Raw genomic sequence first — 15192 nt, 5'->3', positions numbered from 1 at the left:
GCGCTGCTGTAGGGCAGACCCATCGTGGGTCAGACGTTGCGCTGGGCTCTGGGTGGGCTTGACACTCAGACAGAAGGGGGCAGATCGCAGCTCTCGCGCACCAGCTCAGCCGTGTGACCTTGAAGAAGCCACTTCACCTCCCTGGGGTTCCGTTTCTTCAATGGGACCCATGGTCCTGACCACCCTCCGTCTGGCGGTTCTCAGATTAGTAGTTGAGCATCAGTCCCAGCAGACGCCCTCATGACACCTGCTGGGTGCCAGGCATGACTAGAGGTGCTTTACATCGGTTTGTCCTCACCCCAGCCTGGGACAGGGAGCTGTCGTTGTCCCCACTTCACGGAGGAGGAAACTGAGGCACAGGGAGGTTTAGTAACTTGCCCAATATCACACAGGTAAAAAAATGGCAGAGGCCGGATTTGCAATCAGGCAGTTGGTTCCAAAACCCATGAACTTAAACACGACATTTAAGTGTTTCCAATAACCCTTCTAGCTGGTCTCCCAGGAATTGGCCCCATTTCAGCAAAGGCACCCTAAATCTGACCCTCATTCTTTCGCTATGACTGATGCCCTTGTTATAAGCAGGCAAGAGTGAAATACAGTTAATGCCTCCAGGCCTTCCCTGACGCCGTGTCCTCTCTCTGGAACCCCTTCCCCTGCCTGTCCACCACCATCCAGTGAATTTGGCCGCTGCCCTAAGACTCATTAGGAAGAGAAGACCAACCCCATGATGTTGGTATTATTACCCCATGTTAGAAAACTCCTACTTACAAAAGTTTCATAATTTCCTGAGGCCAGAGGCCCCACTAGAAGGTAGCAGTCTGGGACCTCTGACCCCACGCTAAGCTGCCAAGATCACCTTGGGAGGTTAACGGAGAAGCTGTTCCATGGTGCCCCCATGCCTCATCCATGTCAGTCCCTCCTTCCTACAGCCCCGAGCATGGGAGACACGCCTCCTCCTACACAAACCCGGCCACTGCTTGCTCATGTTAATTAAATATCGATTGTCAGAACATTACTTGAGATTTAAAAGAGACACACTTAAGAGAATGATAGAGGAAGAACATACCAGAACTCCTGCTTTGACAAGTTTTTTAGAGCTGGCCTCACTAGGAAATTAGGAACTAAAATGAATTTTTGAACTTGTTGGTTACTGTCCTTTCCACCCATTCCCCCCAGTTCCAGAACATACACTCCATGTGGGTGGGAATTTCTGTTCATTTTTTTTTTTCCACTGCTGAATCCCAAGCAGTGAGAACATGTTGTGGCGCACGGTACCAGGATAATAAAAATTGCATAAATAAAAACTAAATAAAAATAAAAGAGATATATTTAGGAGCCAGGTAATTAACTAAAACTTAAAAAAAATTTTTTTTAATTTTAAAAGCAAATCACTTGAGAAAAATCAATGAAACCAAAGCTAGTTCTTTGAAAATATCAATATGATCAATTAGCCCCTAGCTAAGCTAAGAAAAGAGAAGCCACAACTTATGAATACCAAAAATGAAACAGGGGACATCACTACAAAACCCATGGAAATTAAAAGGATAACAGAAGAATATTATAAACAATTGTATGCCTACACATTTAATAACCTAGATGAACGGACCAATTCTTGGAAAAACACAATCTGCCAAAATCCACACAAGAAAAAGTAAATGCCCTGAATAGGCCTGTATCTATTAAAGAAATTGAATCAATAATTAATAACCTTCAAAAACAGAAAGCGCCAGGACCACACGGTTCACTGCTCAATTCTATCAAACATCTAAAGAAGAAATGACACCAGTCCTGTATAATCTCTTTCAGAGAACAGAAGAAGGATACTTCCTAACTTATCCCATGACGCCAGCAATACCCTAATACCAAAACCAGACAAAGACATTACAAGGAAAGAAAACGACAGATCAATATCTCTCATGAACACTGATGCCAAGTCTTCAGTAAAATATTAGCAAATTAAATTAAAAAAAAAAAAAACATTAAAAGAACTATACACCACAGTCAAATTGGGTTTATCCCAGGTGAGCAAGACTGATCCAACACTTGAAAATCAATGAATGTAATCCACCATTTCAACAAACAAAAAAAGAAAAATCACACGATTGTATCAATAAACGCAGGAAAAGCATTTGACAAAATCCAGCAGCCTCTCATAATGAGACCTGAGTAAACTAGGAAAAGAGGGAACCTTCACAACTGGATAAAGACTATCTACAAAAAATCTACGGTTAACATTATTCTTTTTTTTTTTTTAAGATTTATTTATTTTTCAGAGGGAGAACGCAAATGGGGAAGCGACAGAGAGATCTGAGGCAGGCTCTGCACCTTCAGCAGTGAGCTCGATGTGGGCCTCGAACTCATGAACTGTGAGACCATGACCTGAGCCAAAGTCGGACGCTTAACCGACTTCGCCACCCGGTGCCCCTACAGCCTGCATCATTCTTAATGGTGAGGAACTAGAAGTATTCCCACTAAGATCAGGTACAAAACAAGGATGTCCCCTCTCACCACTACTTTTCTTTTCTTTTTTTTTTTTTAAATTTTTTTTTCCAACGTTTATTTATTTTTGGGACAGAGAGAGACAGAGCATGAACGGGGGAGGGGCAGAGAGAGAGGGAGACACAGAATCGGAAACAGGCTCCAGGCTCTGAGCCATCAGCCCAGAGCCTGACGCGGGGCTCGAACTCACGGACCGCGAGATCGTGACCTGGCTGAAGTCGGACGCCTAACCGACTATGCCACCCAGGCACCCCTCACCACTACTTTTCAATATTGTACCAGAAGTCCATCCTGATGCAATAGACAAGAAGAGGGAATAAAAGATAGATGGAGAGATATAGATATAGATAGATATAGATATAGATATAGATATAGATATATAGATATAGATATAGATGATATACATATAGATATATGAAAGAAAGACATAGCTGTCTTTGTTCACAAATGACATGACTATGTAGAAAATTCAAAAGAATCAACAAAAAAAAAAAAGCCCCTAGAACTAATGAGAGAGTAAAGCAAGATTGGAAGATATAAGGTTAACATATAAAAGTTAATTGCTTTCCTACATATCAACAATAAATAAGAATTTGAAATGAAAAGCACAATACTATTTTCATTAGCACCCCCAAAGTGAAATAGTTAGGGATAAATCTAATAAAATATTTATAATATCTATCTGAGGAAAACTGTAAAACCCTGATGAACAAAATGAAAGAAGTAAATAAATGAAGAGATATTCCATGTTCATGGATAGGAAGACTCAATACTGCCAAGATGTCAATTCCTCCCATTGATCTATAGATTCAGTGCAACCCAGTCAAAACCCCAGCAAGTTATTTCATGGATATTGACAAACTAATTTGAAAGGTTATATGGAGAGGCAAAAAAACTAGAATAGCCAACACAATATTGAAGGACAACAAAGTTGGAGGATCAACACTCGACTTCAAGACTTACCACAAAGCTGAAGTACTCAAGACAGTGTGGTGTAGATGAAACAACAGACAAATAGATCAATGCAACAGAATAAAAATCCCCAAAAGGGACATCCCCCATAAATATAGTCAGCTGATCTTTGACAAAGGAGCAAAAATAGTCTTTTCAACAAATGCTGCTGGAACAATCAATTGGACGTCCACATGCAAAAAAAAGAAAAAAAAAATCTAGACTCACAAATATTAACCTGAAGAATTTTTAGACCCAAATGTAAAACACCTAAGTATAAAACTCGTAGAAGATAACATGAAAGGAAACCTAGATACCCCTGGGTATGGTGACACTTTCTCAAATACAACACAAAAGACACAATCCATGAAAGAAACAATCGATAGCTAGACTTCATTAAAGTTAAAAAACGTGTGCTCTGTGAAAGACAATGTCAAGAGAATTAGCTAAGCACAGAATGGGAGAAAATCTTTGCAAAAGACATCTGATAAAGCACTGTCATCCAAAATATACAAAGAACACTTAAAACTTCAACCTGGTTGAAAAGCAGACAAAAGACCTTAACAGACACCTCACCAAAGAAGATACGGATGGCAAACAAGCATATAAAAAAATGCTCCACATCATATGTCATCAGGGAAATGCAAATTTTAAAAAAAATTTTTTTAATGTTTATTTATTTTTGAGAGAGAGACAGAGTGCAAATGGGGGAGGGGCACAGAGAGAGAGGGAGACACAGAATCCGCAGCAGACTCCAGGCTCTGAGCTGTCAGCACAGAGCCCCACACAGGGCTTGAACTCACAGACCACGAGGTGACGACCTGAGCCGAAGTTGACCCTCAACCAACTGAGCCACCCAGGCGCCCCAGGAAATGCAAATTTTAAAATACCACTACACGCCTATTAGAGTGGCCCAAACCCGGAACAATGACATCACCAAATGCTGACGAGGGTGCGGAGCAACAGGAACTCCCATACATTGCTGATGGGAATGCAAAACGGGACAGCCGCTTTAGAAGTCAGCCCTGCACTTTCTTCCCAACCTAAACGCACTCTTACCATATGATCCATCATTCACACTCTTTGGTATTTATCCAAAGGAGCTGAAGATGTGTATTTACACAAAACCCTGCACAGGAGTGTTGATGGCAGCTTTTTTCACAGTTGCCAAAACTCGGAAACAGCAAAGATGTCCTTTTGTAGGTGAATGGGTAAATAAGCTGGAGTACATGAATAATAATAAGTAAATGACACTAAATAAAGTGTTATTCAGCATTAAAAATAAATGAGCGATCAAGCCATGAAAGCACATGGAGGAAACTTCAATGCCTACCACTAAGTGAAAGAAACCAATCTGAAAAGGCTACATACTGTATGATTGATTCCAATTACACGACATTCTGGAAAGGACAAAGCTATGGAGACAGCACCGAGATCAGTGTTTGCTGGGTTGGGTGGGGGAGGGAGATGAACACCAGGGAGAGCACAGAGGATTTTAAAGGCAGTAAAAATACTTGGTATGATTTTATAATGAAAGATCTGTATCACTATATGTTTGTCCAAGCCCATAGAATGTGTACCACCAAGAGTGAACCCTAAGGTAAACCATGGATTTGAGTGATGCTGGTGTACCAGTCTAGGTTCACCCTTGGCAAAAAATGTACCATCTGGTACGTAATGTTGATAATGATGGCAGGCTACACATGTGTGGGAGCACAGAGTACATGGGAAACCACTGGGCCGCCTTCTTGATGCTATTGTAAGCCTCAAAGTGCTCTAAAAAAAAAATATATATATATATATATTCCTTGAAAAAAACGCAGCAATAAATGCAGAACCCTATTAATACAATAATCTGGCAGGCATTTTTAAATTATTTTTGCCCCTTCACTTGGAGCCTCATAGTGGCTGCTCAATTCTTGGCAATGAGCAAACCTTTACAAAGTGATGGCCAGTTGAAATTAATGAGCCACATTAAGGGGTGGGTTTGACCTAGGCCAAGAGCTCTCTGGTGCGGCCGGGGCGAGACAGGAATGGGGAAATCTCTATAAAGGAAGTACCAGCCACACCGACACCGGGGGCGTCGGGTCCCCCAGTGGCTCTCATGGGGTCTCCATCCAGGCTGGGGTTCCGTGGTGGCTCACCTGCACCGTGGCCCCAGCCCGCCATCTTGCCAATGCCAATGCCAGCCCCCAGCCTAGTTCCAGGACCTCCTGCTTCACTGGGTCTCCAGGCTGTGTGTTGAGGGCACGTGGAGGGGGCAGGATGTCTCATGTTCAGACTAGAAAGTGAAGACCGTGCACTTTCAGCCACTGCAGGGCTCCCACTTGCCCTAACTCAAACCATTCAGGAATCTATCCTGATCAGTCACCTAGTGTATGTTCGGCACTGAGCGGGGCACAATGGGGAATAAAGGGCATAAAGAGCATGCACCTCTGAGTTCTTACCCAAGTAGCTGTGGGCCAGTCACTTAATCTGCCGGAGCCTCAACTGTCTTATCTGTAAAATGGGGACTTACACTCCCACTTCACAGAGATGGGCAGTTCAGATGGGACTGTCCGAGAAACGTCCAGGCGCAGGGCTCGCACACTAGCCCTCCCTGTCGCTGCTGAATCCAAGAGGGCACCCAGAGAGGTGGCGGGAGGGGCGTGGGGAGCCCGGAGCACCTGAGCGCTTGCTGTGGAACAGGTGCATATTGTAGGAGCACCGCAGGGAGGCCCTGGGCCAAGCCTCCACTTCCCCGCCTGCTCAATGGGTAGATGGCATCCCCGTCCGGGGCTGTGGCAGAGATGGTAGGCGGGGAAAGGTGCGGGAGCATCACGGGCTGCGACTACAGCAGAGCCTCCACCCCGGGGTCCGGGGTCCACAGTCAGGGAGACAAAGGGCCGGCTGCCCCACCCACCCAGAGAGAAGAGGAAACTGAGGCAGTGAGGGCGGTGCAGCCCCAGGGCTGGAAGCCGAGGGTTCGGGTTCCAACAGACCTGGGGCGGCACCACTTTCACCTGACCCCACCTCTCGGCACCAGCTTCCTCATCTGTAAAATGGGGAGATTCATGGCACTCCCCTCATAAGGCCGCCGTTTGGGATTCAACTCTAGAAATGCCTATGAATGCCCTGCACCATGCCTGGCTCATAGCCGGTGGCTCGGGAAAGTTAGTTGAAAGGATAAGGAAGATAACAATTATTAATGGTATTTTACCGAAGTGACTTGGCCTCCCTCGGGACCCTCGGCCTGTGTGTAGGGCCCACCTGACGCCCCAGGGTGACGGTACCACACGTTCATTTGCCTGTTTTCTGTCCCCGCCGTGGTTCTCAGAGAACGGGTGCCCCCACACTCGAGGACTGGGTCTCTGCCACTTAAAGAAATTGTGGTGCCGCTTTTTAAATTTAATTTTATCTTTTTTTTTTTTAATATTTATTTATTTATTTTGAGAGAGAGGGCGCCCGCGTGGGGGAGGGGCAGAGAGAGGGGGAGAGAGAGGATCCCAAGCAGGCTCCGCGCTGTCAGCGCAGAGCCCAACGCGGGGCTCGATCTCACGAACTGTGAGCTCATGACCTGAGCCGAAACCAAGAGTCGGACGCGCCACCGACCGAGCCACACAGGTGCGCCGGCTTGGCTTTTTTGGAACTGTTAATAAATCACAGATTCATCTTATAAGGGAGTCGATCTCCCTAAATAAGATAAACATTTTCAAAGGTTGGTCTGGAAAATCTCACAATTGGCGATGCTACTTCCTGCCCTCCATTGGTTTGCACTTCCTATGCCTGGGCCCTGCTCTCATGTGAGACACGCGGCGCACAGTGGGGCTGCTGAGGTTCCTGCTCCTGTAGGCGGATCACACCTACGTGGGGGGTGGGGCAGTAGAGGGGACAGAGACGAAGATGGAGGTTCAAGTGCAAAAGCCCGGAGGTGAGATGGATCATGGCTCAAAGGGGGAGCTGGGAGGACCGAAAGAGACCTGTATGGCCACAGAGGGTGACCATAGGGACCCAGTAAGGCCACATGTCACATGGCCCAGAGGGCCCCAATCAGGGTCCCATTCTTTATGCTGAACGGTGGGTAGCCACTGAAGGGAACTGTCCAAAGTCTAGACGACCCTACTCTTGGAGTTGGAGTCAATTCTTATGGAAAACCAGGGGGGCAGTCCAGACCTCCCAGCAGTGACATGGCCACATAACTTTCCACTAAACCCAGACCAGAACTGACAGCAACGGGCCCCGTCATGTCCCAGACAGGGACTCCAGGCACACCAGCAAGAGTCACCCTCCTGATGCCACCAGCACGTACTCCCGGCACCTACGATGTCATTTACGAGTGAGAGACCCTCTTAATGAAACAAGGCACGTCGACAAGCCAGGATTGGGGGTCTGTGGTGTTCCGGCTGGTGCTGGGACACCCCTCGGGGACTTCATTCTCCTTCCTGGATTTGGAGGTGGGGCTTCAGCTTCACCATGTGCCTCTGCAGGATGATTTATGACCCCAAATGGCAGAGCAATAGAGCAGACACCTGCCCAACCCTCCTCACACCATGTGCAGACTCTCAGGAAAGCCCAGCCAACTCCATGAAGTTCATTGCTGAATCACACTGATTTTTAAATGCACTTTAAAATTGGGGTCAGGAGAGTCACTGGAGGAGGTGTTAATAGTTACACCTTTATACCAACAGACTACATTGACTTTTTTTTTTTTTTTTTTTTTTTTGCTCATTTTGTTGAGAGCCTAGAACAATTTCATCCCAGGCCGCCATGACATCAGCTTCAAGTCTGTCCACTAGCTTCACTCAGGGCTGTTCAATCACTGTTCCCTCCAGAGCCCAAGGGGCCCAGCGTGAGGCATTCACTCCATGGGCTTGATTTCACCCCCTCCACCCAAATCCACGCCTCTGGCACAGACTCCCCCTCCCTTGTCTGTTCAGGCTTGGGATTTGGGCCCAGCCAGCCCCAGGCATGGGATCCATGTAGCTAAGGCAGACAGAGCTTCGGCCCTGGGTCAGAAGTTCAGACCCTGGTCTCTGTTCCGTCACCAATTCACCATGTGACCTTGGGCAGGTGACCTCCCCAGTCCGGGCCTCGGTTGCCCAACTATACCATGAGGACGTTTAACTAGATGATCTACCTAGTTCCTCTCCACCCTGGTGGTTCAAGAATCTACGATTCTGTGCCACAAGGGCTTGCCCAGATATTTGGAAACAAAGGGCACGGGATTTATTGATGATGGTTTCTGGCCGGGAGGTGAGAAGGGAAAGAACATGAGCCTAGTCATGAACCATAATCAGAAACCAAAAGATAGCCTCCCACTGGTCACCACTGACCTGACAGAGGGATATTTTTGTTCCCACAGTGAATGAACTCTGCTAAACCAAGACGATGTGCCATGAGTTCTGCCCAAACTCAAATATATGGGGTTCAGGATTAACTGAGCCAGTAAAAAGAATGAGGCCCCTACTTAATATAAGAGCCTGGAGGGGGATGGTTCTGGCCAGGGAGGGGCGTGGGGGTCTGGCTTCTGATGACAAGGGCGATAGGCATGGGGGTGGGGAAGCATGTAAATAACAACAGTAATAATAACAGCAAGGATGTATCATGTGCCAGGCTCCTTCTCTGGGCCATTTGCAAAGCAGCAAGCCCAGGGCCCAGCATGCGGTAGGTGTCCACCCTGGCCGGACTGACTCATCCAGCAGCCACCAGTGAGGTCTATTTTTATTGCCGCTGAAAAAGTGCCTCCTCTCCTATCTGCCATGGCAGCCCAGCCCACAGTGAATTTGTAAGAAGGACGAGTTTACAGGAGAAAGAGGGCAAGGCCCCCACTTCCCCCAGACACGGTAGCATTCGCCAATGTCTACCCACTGTGAACACGAGGCTGCTCCTCCCACCGTCAAGGTCAGAAGGTGTCTTCACAACCTGAACATGGTCATAACACAGGTGCCTCTGGAAAGCCTGGAATAAATCCCGCCTGTACGTCCCTGCCCTTCTCAGGCGCCTCTCGGGCCCCAGCGGCGACAACTACTTTGTTTCCATCAAGGTCCAGCCGTTTTAATGGAGGTTTTAAATAACCCCTTTGCTGCCAAGAAATTTATGTCCTGCGGAGACGTGTGTGGCGGTGAACAGACGTTGAGCGAGGTTCAAGGCCCAGCGGCCGTGGGACTATGACCGTGACGTGCCCTCCGTGCCCTTCCGTCCTCTGGGATGTCAGTTTCCAATGACACAGCGGATGTCACCGCCTAGCGCCAGGCCGTGTGCGGGGCTCTGGGCACAGGGGAAAGGATCCGTCACGTTCCCGTGCCGGAGGAGGTCACGGTCAGATGGGGAAGGCAGACCCGCCAGCGGCACGCACCATGCAGCCAGCAAAGCACCACACTCCTCAAAGGCGGCCGCTCTGTGAGCACCTCCTGTATACACCTCCGCCCCGTGAGTCCCTACTGTGTGCTGGGCCCAGGGGCTGTGCAACCCTGGAAACGACCCTCCCTGCTCCAAGGTCGTTAATCATTCCCATTTTAGACATGAGGCCACTGCGGCTCAGAGAAGTTGAGGAACGCACTCAGGTCACGCAGCCAGGGAGGCTGGTCAAGTCGGCGTGTGCTCTGGGGACAGCCAGCTTCAGAGCTGCCCACTCCCGCCCCCGCAGAAGGAGGCCAGGTCGGCTGGGTGGGCCACAGGCAGGGTGGTCACCGGATCAGGTGGGCCGAGTCTGAAGGCAGGTGCAGGTGTCTCCTGATCGTGGCGCTTCCTCGAGGTCACCCCACATTGGCCCAGCGGAGTTGGGCTGTCCCAGGCCGGCCGCCAAGCAAGACGCAGGGTTTAAGTTCACCTTATACGTTAAGCTTGTTTTCACCCGCTCAGGAGCCAACGCCCCCCCCCCCCTCCCCGCCTCCTCGATCTTGTCGTTTTTCTTTAAAACCACGCCCCCCTCCCATCGCACACAGTGTCTTTGGCCGCCACAGAGCCCACCAAGCAGTAAGGGTTAACATGTGACTTGGGCTGGCCAATCAGAAACTTTTATTCCCCTGGGCTTAGTGATTGGCTCAGAGATGGGCACGTGACCCACGTTAATCCAATCAGAGCTTGGCCTCGGCCTTTCGCTGAAAGTAACATAAAAAAAGGCATTTCCTCAAGGGGAGGCTAAGCTGGTCGTGGGCGGGAGTGCCGTCGCTGGTGGCTGTCAGAAGAGCCTGTCTAGAAATGAAGGCAGCACAGGGAAACAACTCTCCGAAAGCTGGAGTGAAAGAGGAAAAGAGGGATGGCCCGGGAGGAGAGTGTGAGCCCCCTAAGGTGGATGCGTGTAGAGCCAGAGCGCTTCCCGTGTAGACCGCGCACGAGTGCCCCGAGCCCCTGGATGGATGGACGCAGGCCCGAGGCCAGCAGCCCCCAAACATTCCTGTGTCAGGAGCCCCGGGCATTTCATGTCTTGCCTCAACTAGTGTGTGATGTGTTTCTGTTACCACGCCCGATGAGTCCCAACCGGACTCCGTGGCCACCGCCCGGAAGCACAGTGCTTGCTTGCCACATAATAGATGCCCAGTAAATGCTTGTGCAATATAGAAAAAAAACACAGGAACCTGGCCATGTCCCCCTCTCTGCCTCCCTCAACCTCCCCCCTCCTCCCCTCCCACTGCCCCTGGCCACAGACCAGCTCCTGGGACCATCACTCCAGGGACTAAGAGGGATGCTTGAGAAACATTCAGCTGCTTCCTCCCCTCCCCTCCCCCACCCCACCCCTGCCCCATCCCTGCAGCAGTGCCTTGGAGGAGGGAACGGGGCTACAGAAGTGAACTGCCCCTGCCCCGAGAGTTGCAGAGAGTTGGGAAAAGCAGGGTCCAGGGTCAGGGATCTCTGATTCCCGGGCGAGGGCTCCACACGTGGCATCCTGGGTGTTCGGGAGGAGGGTGACAAGGAGCTGCCTGCCATCTCCCTGAGGAACAGGGACATTTCTTTCAGCGAGTGGCAGCCTGAACAGGAGTCACTCAGATGGGCTCCGGGATGCCTAGAAGGGCCGGGCGCTCGCAGAGCACTCTGAGGGCAGGTCCCAGGAGGGGAACTGGGCCCACAGTGGCCAGACTGTCATCCCCCACATTCCCACTGGACACTGAGTTTTAACAGAACCATAACTAAATTTCCATCACCATAGAATGCGTGGATGCCTGGATGAATGAGTGAATGAGTGAATGAATGAATTCAAATACATCATTTTAAATGGAGTTCCAGAAAAGTCAAATGACGTGGCCAACACCACACAGTTCGGGATGTCCGAGCAGGTCCAAAGCCCAGGCGTCCACCACTAAGGCCCAGGCTCCTCCCCCCACCCCACCCTGCCCCACAGAGCATGGGAAAGGAGATAGGAAAGGAAGAGGGCAGCATGGGCTGGAGGCATCAGGGAGGGCTTCCTGGAGGAGGGGGACCCCAGACTGGGCCCTGAAGGACAGACCAGAGAAGAGCACATGGGGGGATGAAGCAGCTCCTAGTTTGCTGCCCCCAGTTCTTTAGGCCTCCGGGTCTGGAATTCTCCATGAGGAGGTTCAAGGTCTTCCTGGAACAGGTGCCCCAGGAACCTCTCCCCAGAGCAGGTGGAGTTGAGTCCCGCCCAGGTTGGAGGCGGCTCCCAGGTAGGGGGTGGTGGGCAGGGCGGAGCAGGAGCTCCTGGGCACCTCTGTTCTCTTGGCTTCTGTCCCAGGTGCTGCTGAACGGGAGCGAGGAGGGCAGCGTCCTTGCCCATCTGCAGTGCGGGGACAGCGGTCTCACCCGCGTCCCGATGAAGCCATCAGACCACGTTCCGTCAGCGCGTCAGCCCCACACACCGTGCCCCCCAATCCCACAGCCTCTCCTTGCGGGGCACCTGCACCGCCTGGGGCCCTGCCATTTCCCTTGCAAATCTCCCTGAGGGAGCAGCATCCCAGGGAGGTAAGAATCCCCCTCATTATGTCCCCAGTCGGGGATAGGGGTCCCTTTCCCTCCCTGCTCTGCCCCTGAACCCCACTTCCCGGTAATGAACCTATAGAAGTAAAACCCCACGCGGCACGAAAACACAGCAGTTCGATGCTGGGGGGGTGGGGGGGGTGGTTGCTCTCGGTGAGCTGGCAGAGCTGGAGAAGTCGCGGCTATTTTGGGAGCAGATGCCTCTGTGTGTGAGCTGTGTCCCCTCCCTGCCCCCCCCCCCCTCCTGCCCTCCTCCTCCCTGGCTTGCCAGGCTGGGCCAGAAGCTGAGGTTTTCAAACCTCAAATTCCACCCCCTCCCCCGCCTTTCTTTGACAAGCAGTTACTGATGCCAATCAGGTGAGGGCTGTGAGGGACCACCTGGCTGTGGGGAGACAGACGCTCCCCTCCTGGGGTCTGCCTTTCTTGGGGAGACAAGTAGACTAAGGGAGGGAGGCCCCGCAGAGAACAACAGCCCTTGGATTTTCCGTGCTGATTCCTGGGCTGCCCCCCGTCCCCACCCCTACTCCCACCCCTCTGGGGTCTCAGGAGGGATCCGGACTCTGGAGGACAGGCAGAATCACCTCTCAAACTCCTGCTGTTGTCTTCCCTCAAACAGGAAGCCTCCGTGGACCCAGAACATTCCAGCGCTCGCAGCAGAAGCTCAGGAATACCGAATGGGAGGAAGACGAGGGGAACTAAGGGACCTCGCTTCAGAGGCACCAATGGAACCGGAGGCGGAGAAGCCAGTCGGAAATGAGCAGGGTGTGGAGTGAGGTCATCAGAAAAGATTCAACCTTGAAAATGGTCACACGGTGACCTATGGCGTTTGCCTGATCAGGAACAAATTACTCCGCGCCCCAGGAAGGTCTGAGACTTTCGGGTGCAGAACGTTACATTTCATGCTGAGCTGGACACGCCCCAGATTCCAGGAGCCAGAGAGAAGGCCTAGCATCTGGGCCTGGGGAAAAGCAGAGGCTCCCATGTGGAGTCCAAGCACCTGCCCTGTCCTCACAGTGTGAATGTGGATAAATTCCTGTCTTGGGGACAGCCCTCCTGTGTCCCAGGCTTGGAAGGCTTGGGGTGACAGATGTAGGGCCCGGGATACAGGGGGAACTCAGGAAAGCTCTCGGGATGGAGGAGAGCAGCAGAGATGGGCCCTGGGCTCCGAGCTTTTGGAGGCAGACTCACCTCCTCTCCCTTACTCCTTGCCGGATGAGCCCTGAGGATTGGTGCTGCTTCACCACACACAGGAGAAAACAGGCTCAGAGAGGTCAAGTGCATTGCCCAAGGGCACACAGCTAGCCCAGGAGAGACCATGCTCTTCCCATGACCCCAGGCTGCATTTCTGGTTCCAAAGCACCTTCTTCGGCCCATGGGGTACCCCCGAGGGTGGAAAGGGCCTCCCAGGCCCTGACCCATTCCTGCTCCATGATCCCTGTCATTCCCTCCTCGCCTCTGGGGCTGCAGTGCCCTCCCCTGAAAAAAGGAGAGTAACAGCCCCCCAGGGTTGTGGTGCAGAGCGAGGGAAGCCATTTGCATACCGGTGGCCTGCAAGGTGGGGGGGGGCATGTGCTGGTGTCTCTGCAGGGAGCCTCTCCCACCTCCCTCCCCGGGTCCCCCCCACAGCCTCCCCAGCTGGCATTTGCTGTCTTCCCGCCCTGGTTCTTTCCTTTGTAATATTTTGTGCTTCTCCATTACTCGTGTTGTTTGGCCGTTTCCCCAGTAGCAGCCAAGAGCTCCCTGAGGGCAGGGGCCCCGGGGGTCTCGTTCACGGCTGCGTCCTGGTGCTTGGCGCCCAGCCCGGCGCCCCCAGGAGCCTACGAGTGCCTGCGGGGTGAAGGGTTCGGACGGGGCGCGGGCTGGGTTGTATCCGTCGGGATGGGTGAGGTGCTGTGACACACAGTCCCGAGTCCCCGTGGCTTCACCCAGGAAGAGCTGGTTTCTCTCCCACGTGAAGTCCAAGCAGGGGAGCTCCCCCCCCCGGGAAGCTGCTTCCTCCCAGCAGTGACGAGGGGATCCAGGCCCCTTCATCTGTGCTGACGTCATCGATACACTGGGCTTCCAGGCTCCCCAGGGAAGGGCGGTGAGTGAGGGGAAGGTCACCGGGTCATTAACCAGCTCAGCCCAGCGGGGACCGCGTCATCTCCACCCACATTCCCCAGGTGCCACCTGCCCCCCCCTGGGTGCCCGATCCCACGTGCTCTGTGAAAGAGGAGTGTGACCCAGTCGGCAGCAACTGTCCCCGGCCCTCCGCGGTGGCCGTGGAGGACTCCCGTCGCTTGGGTCCTCTTCCTGAGACCCCTGGGCGCTGAGCCCTGTCTCTGCCTCCGGCTGACGTGATACAGGGGTCAGAGGGCAGGAAGGGAGGGGCGGTTACCCGGGGGAGGGCTGCCCGCGCTGCTCCCCACACTTGGCTGGGGAGGGAAGAAGTTCTGGGCTGTTCTGAGCCGCCTGTGTTTGGAACCTTCTGCGTCTGCTGGGCTGCTAATTCCGGTGCCATCTGCCTGTGTTTCCAGCCCCAAAGCCCCGGGATGCAGAAATTTCCTTCTGTGGTTCTTAAGGAAAGTTTCAGCGGGGGTGGGGAGAGAGGAGGGAGGTCCCAGAATCATCTGGTCTGTAAAGAGGAGGCCCCGCCAAGGCAAGGGATTGAAGTGTATTTTGCATGGAGCTCTGAGCCTCCTAAGAACCACCCAAGGTTGGTTCATTGTACCAACCTTAGGCCCATTGTACAGATGAGAAACCTGAGCCCCAAAGAAATTAAAGCGTTTGCAGAAGGTCTGACCTTGACGGAACTGAGTGCCAGTGCCTTTGTCTGGAAGCACCTTGCCCCTC

At 51.9% G+C, this 15192-nt stretch overlaps 1 long non-coding RNA gene across 1 annotated transcript; it reads left to right on the top strand.

The window, feature by feature from the left end:
- Positions 1-12262: 12262 nt before the first annotated feature.
- Positions 12263-13168, top strand: LOC123599949. Its single transcript, XR_006713373.1, has 2 exons — positions 12263-12345; positions 12977-13168. It is a non-coding gene; the product is annotated as an uncharacterized LOC123599949 (long non-coding RNA).
- The last annotated feature ends 2024 nt before the right edge of the window (positions 13169-15192 follow it).

This window comes from Leopardus geoffroyi, chromosome C1, assembly GCF_018350155.1.
Source record: "Leopardus geoffroyi isolate Oge1 chromosome C1, O.geoffroyi_Oge1_pat1.0, whole genome shotgun sequence".
In the NCBI taxonomy this organism is placed as follows: Eukaryota; Metazoa; Chordata; class Mammalia; order Carnivora; family Felidae; genus Leopardus; species Leopardus geoffroyi.
This window is presented reverse-complemented; position numbering and strand designations above follow the sequence as displayed.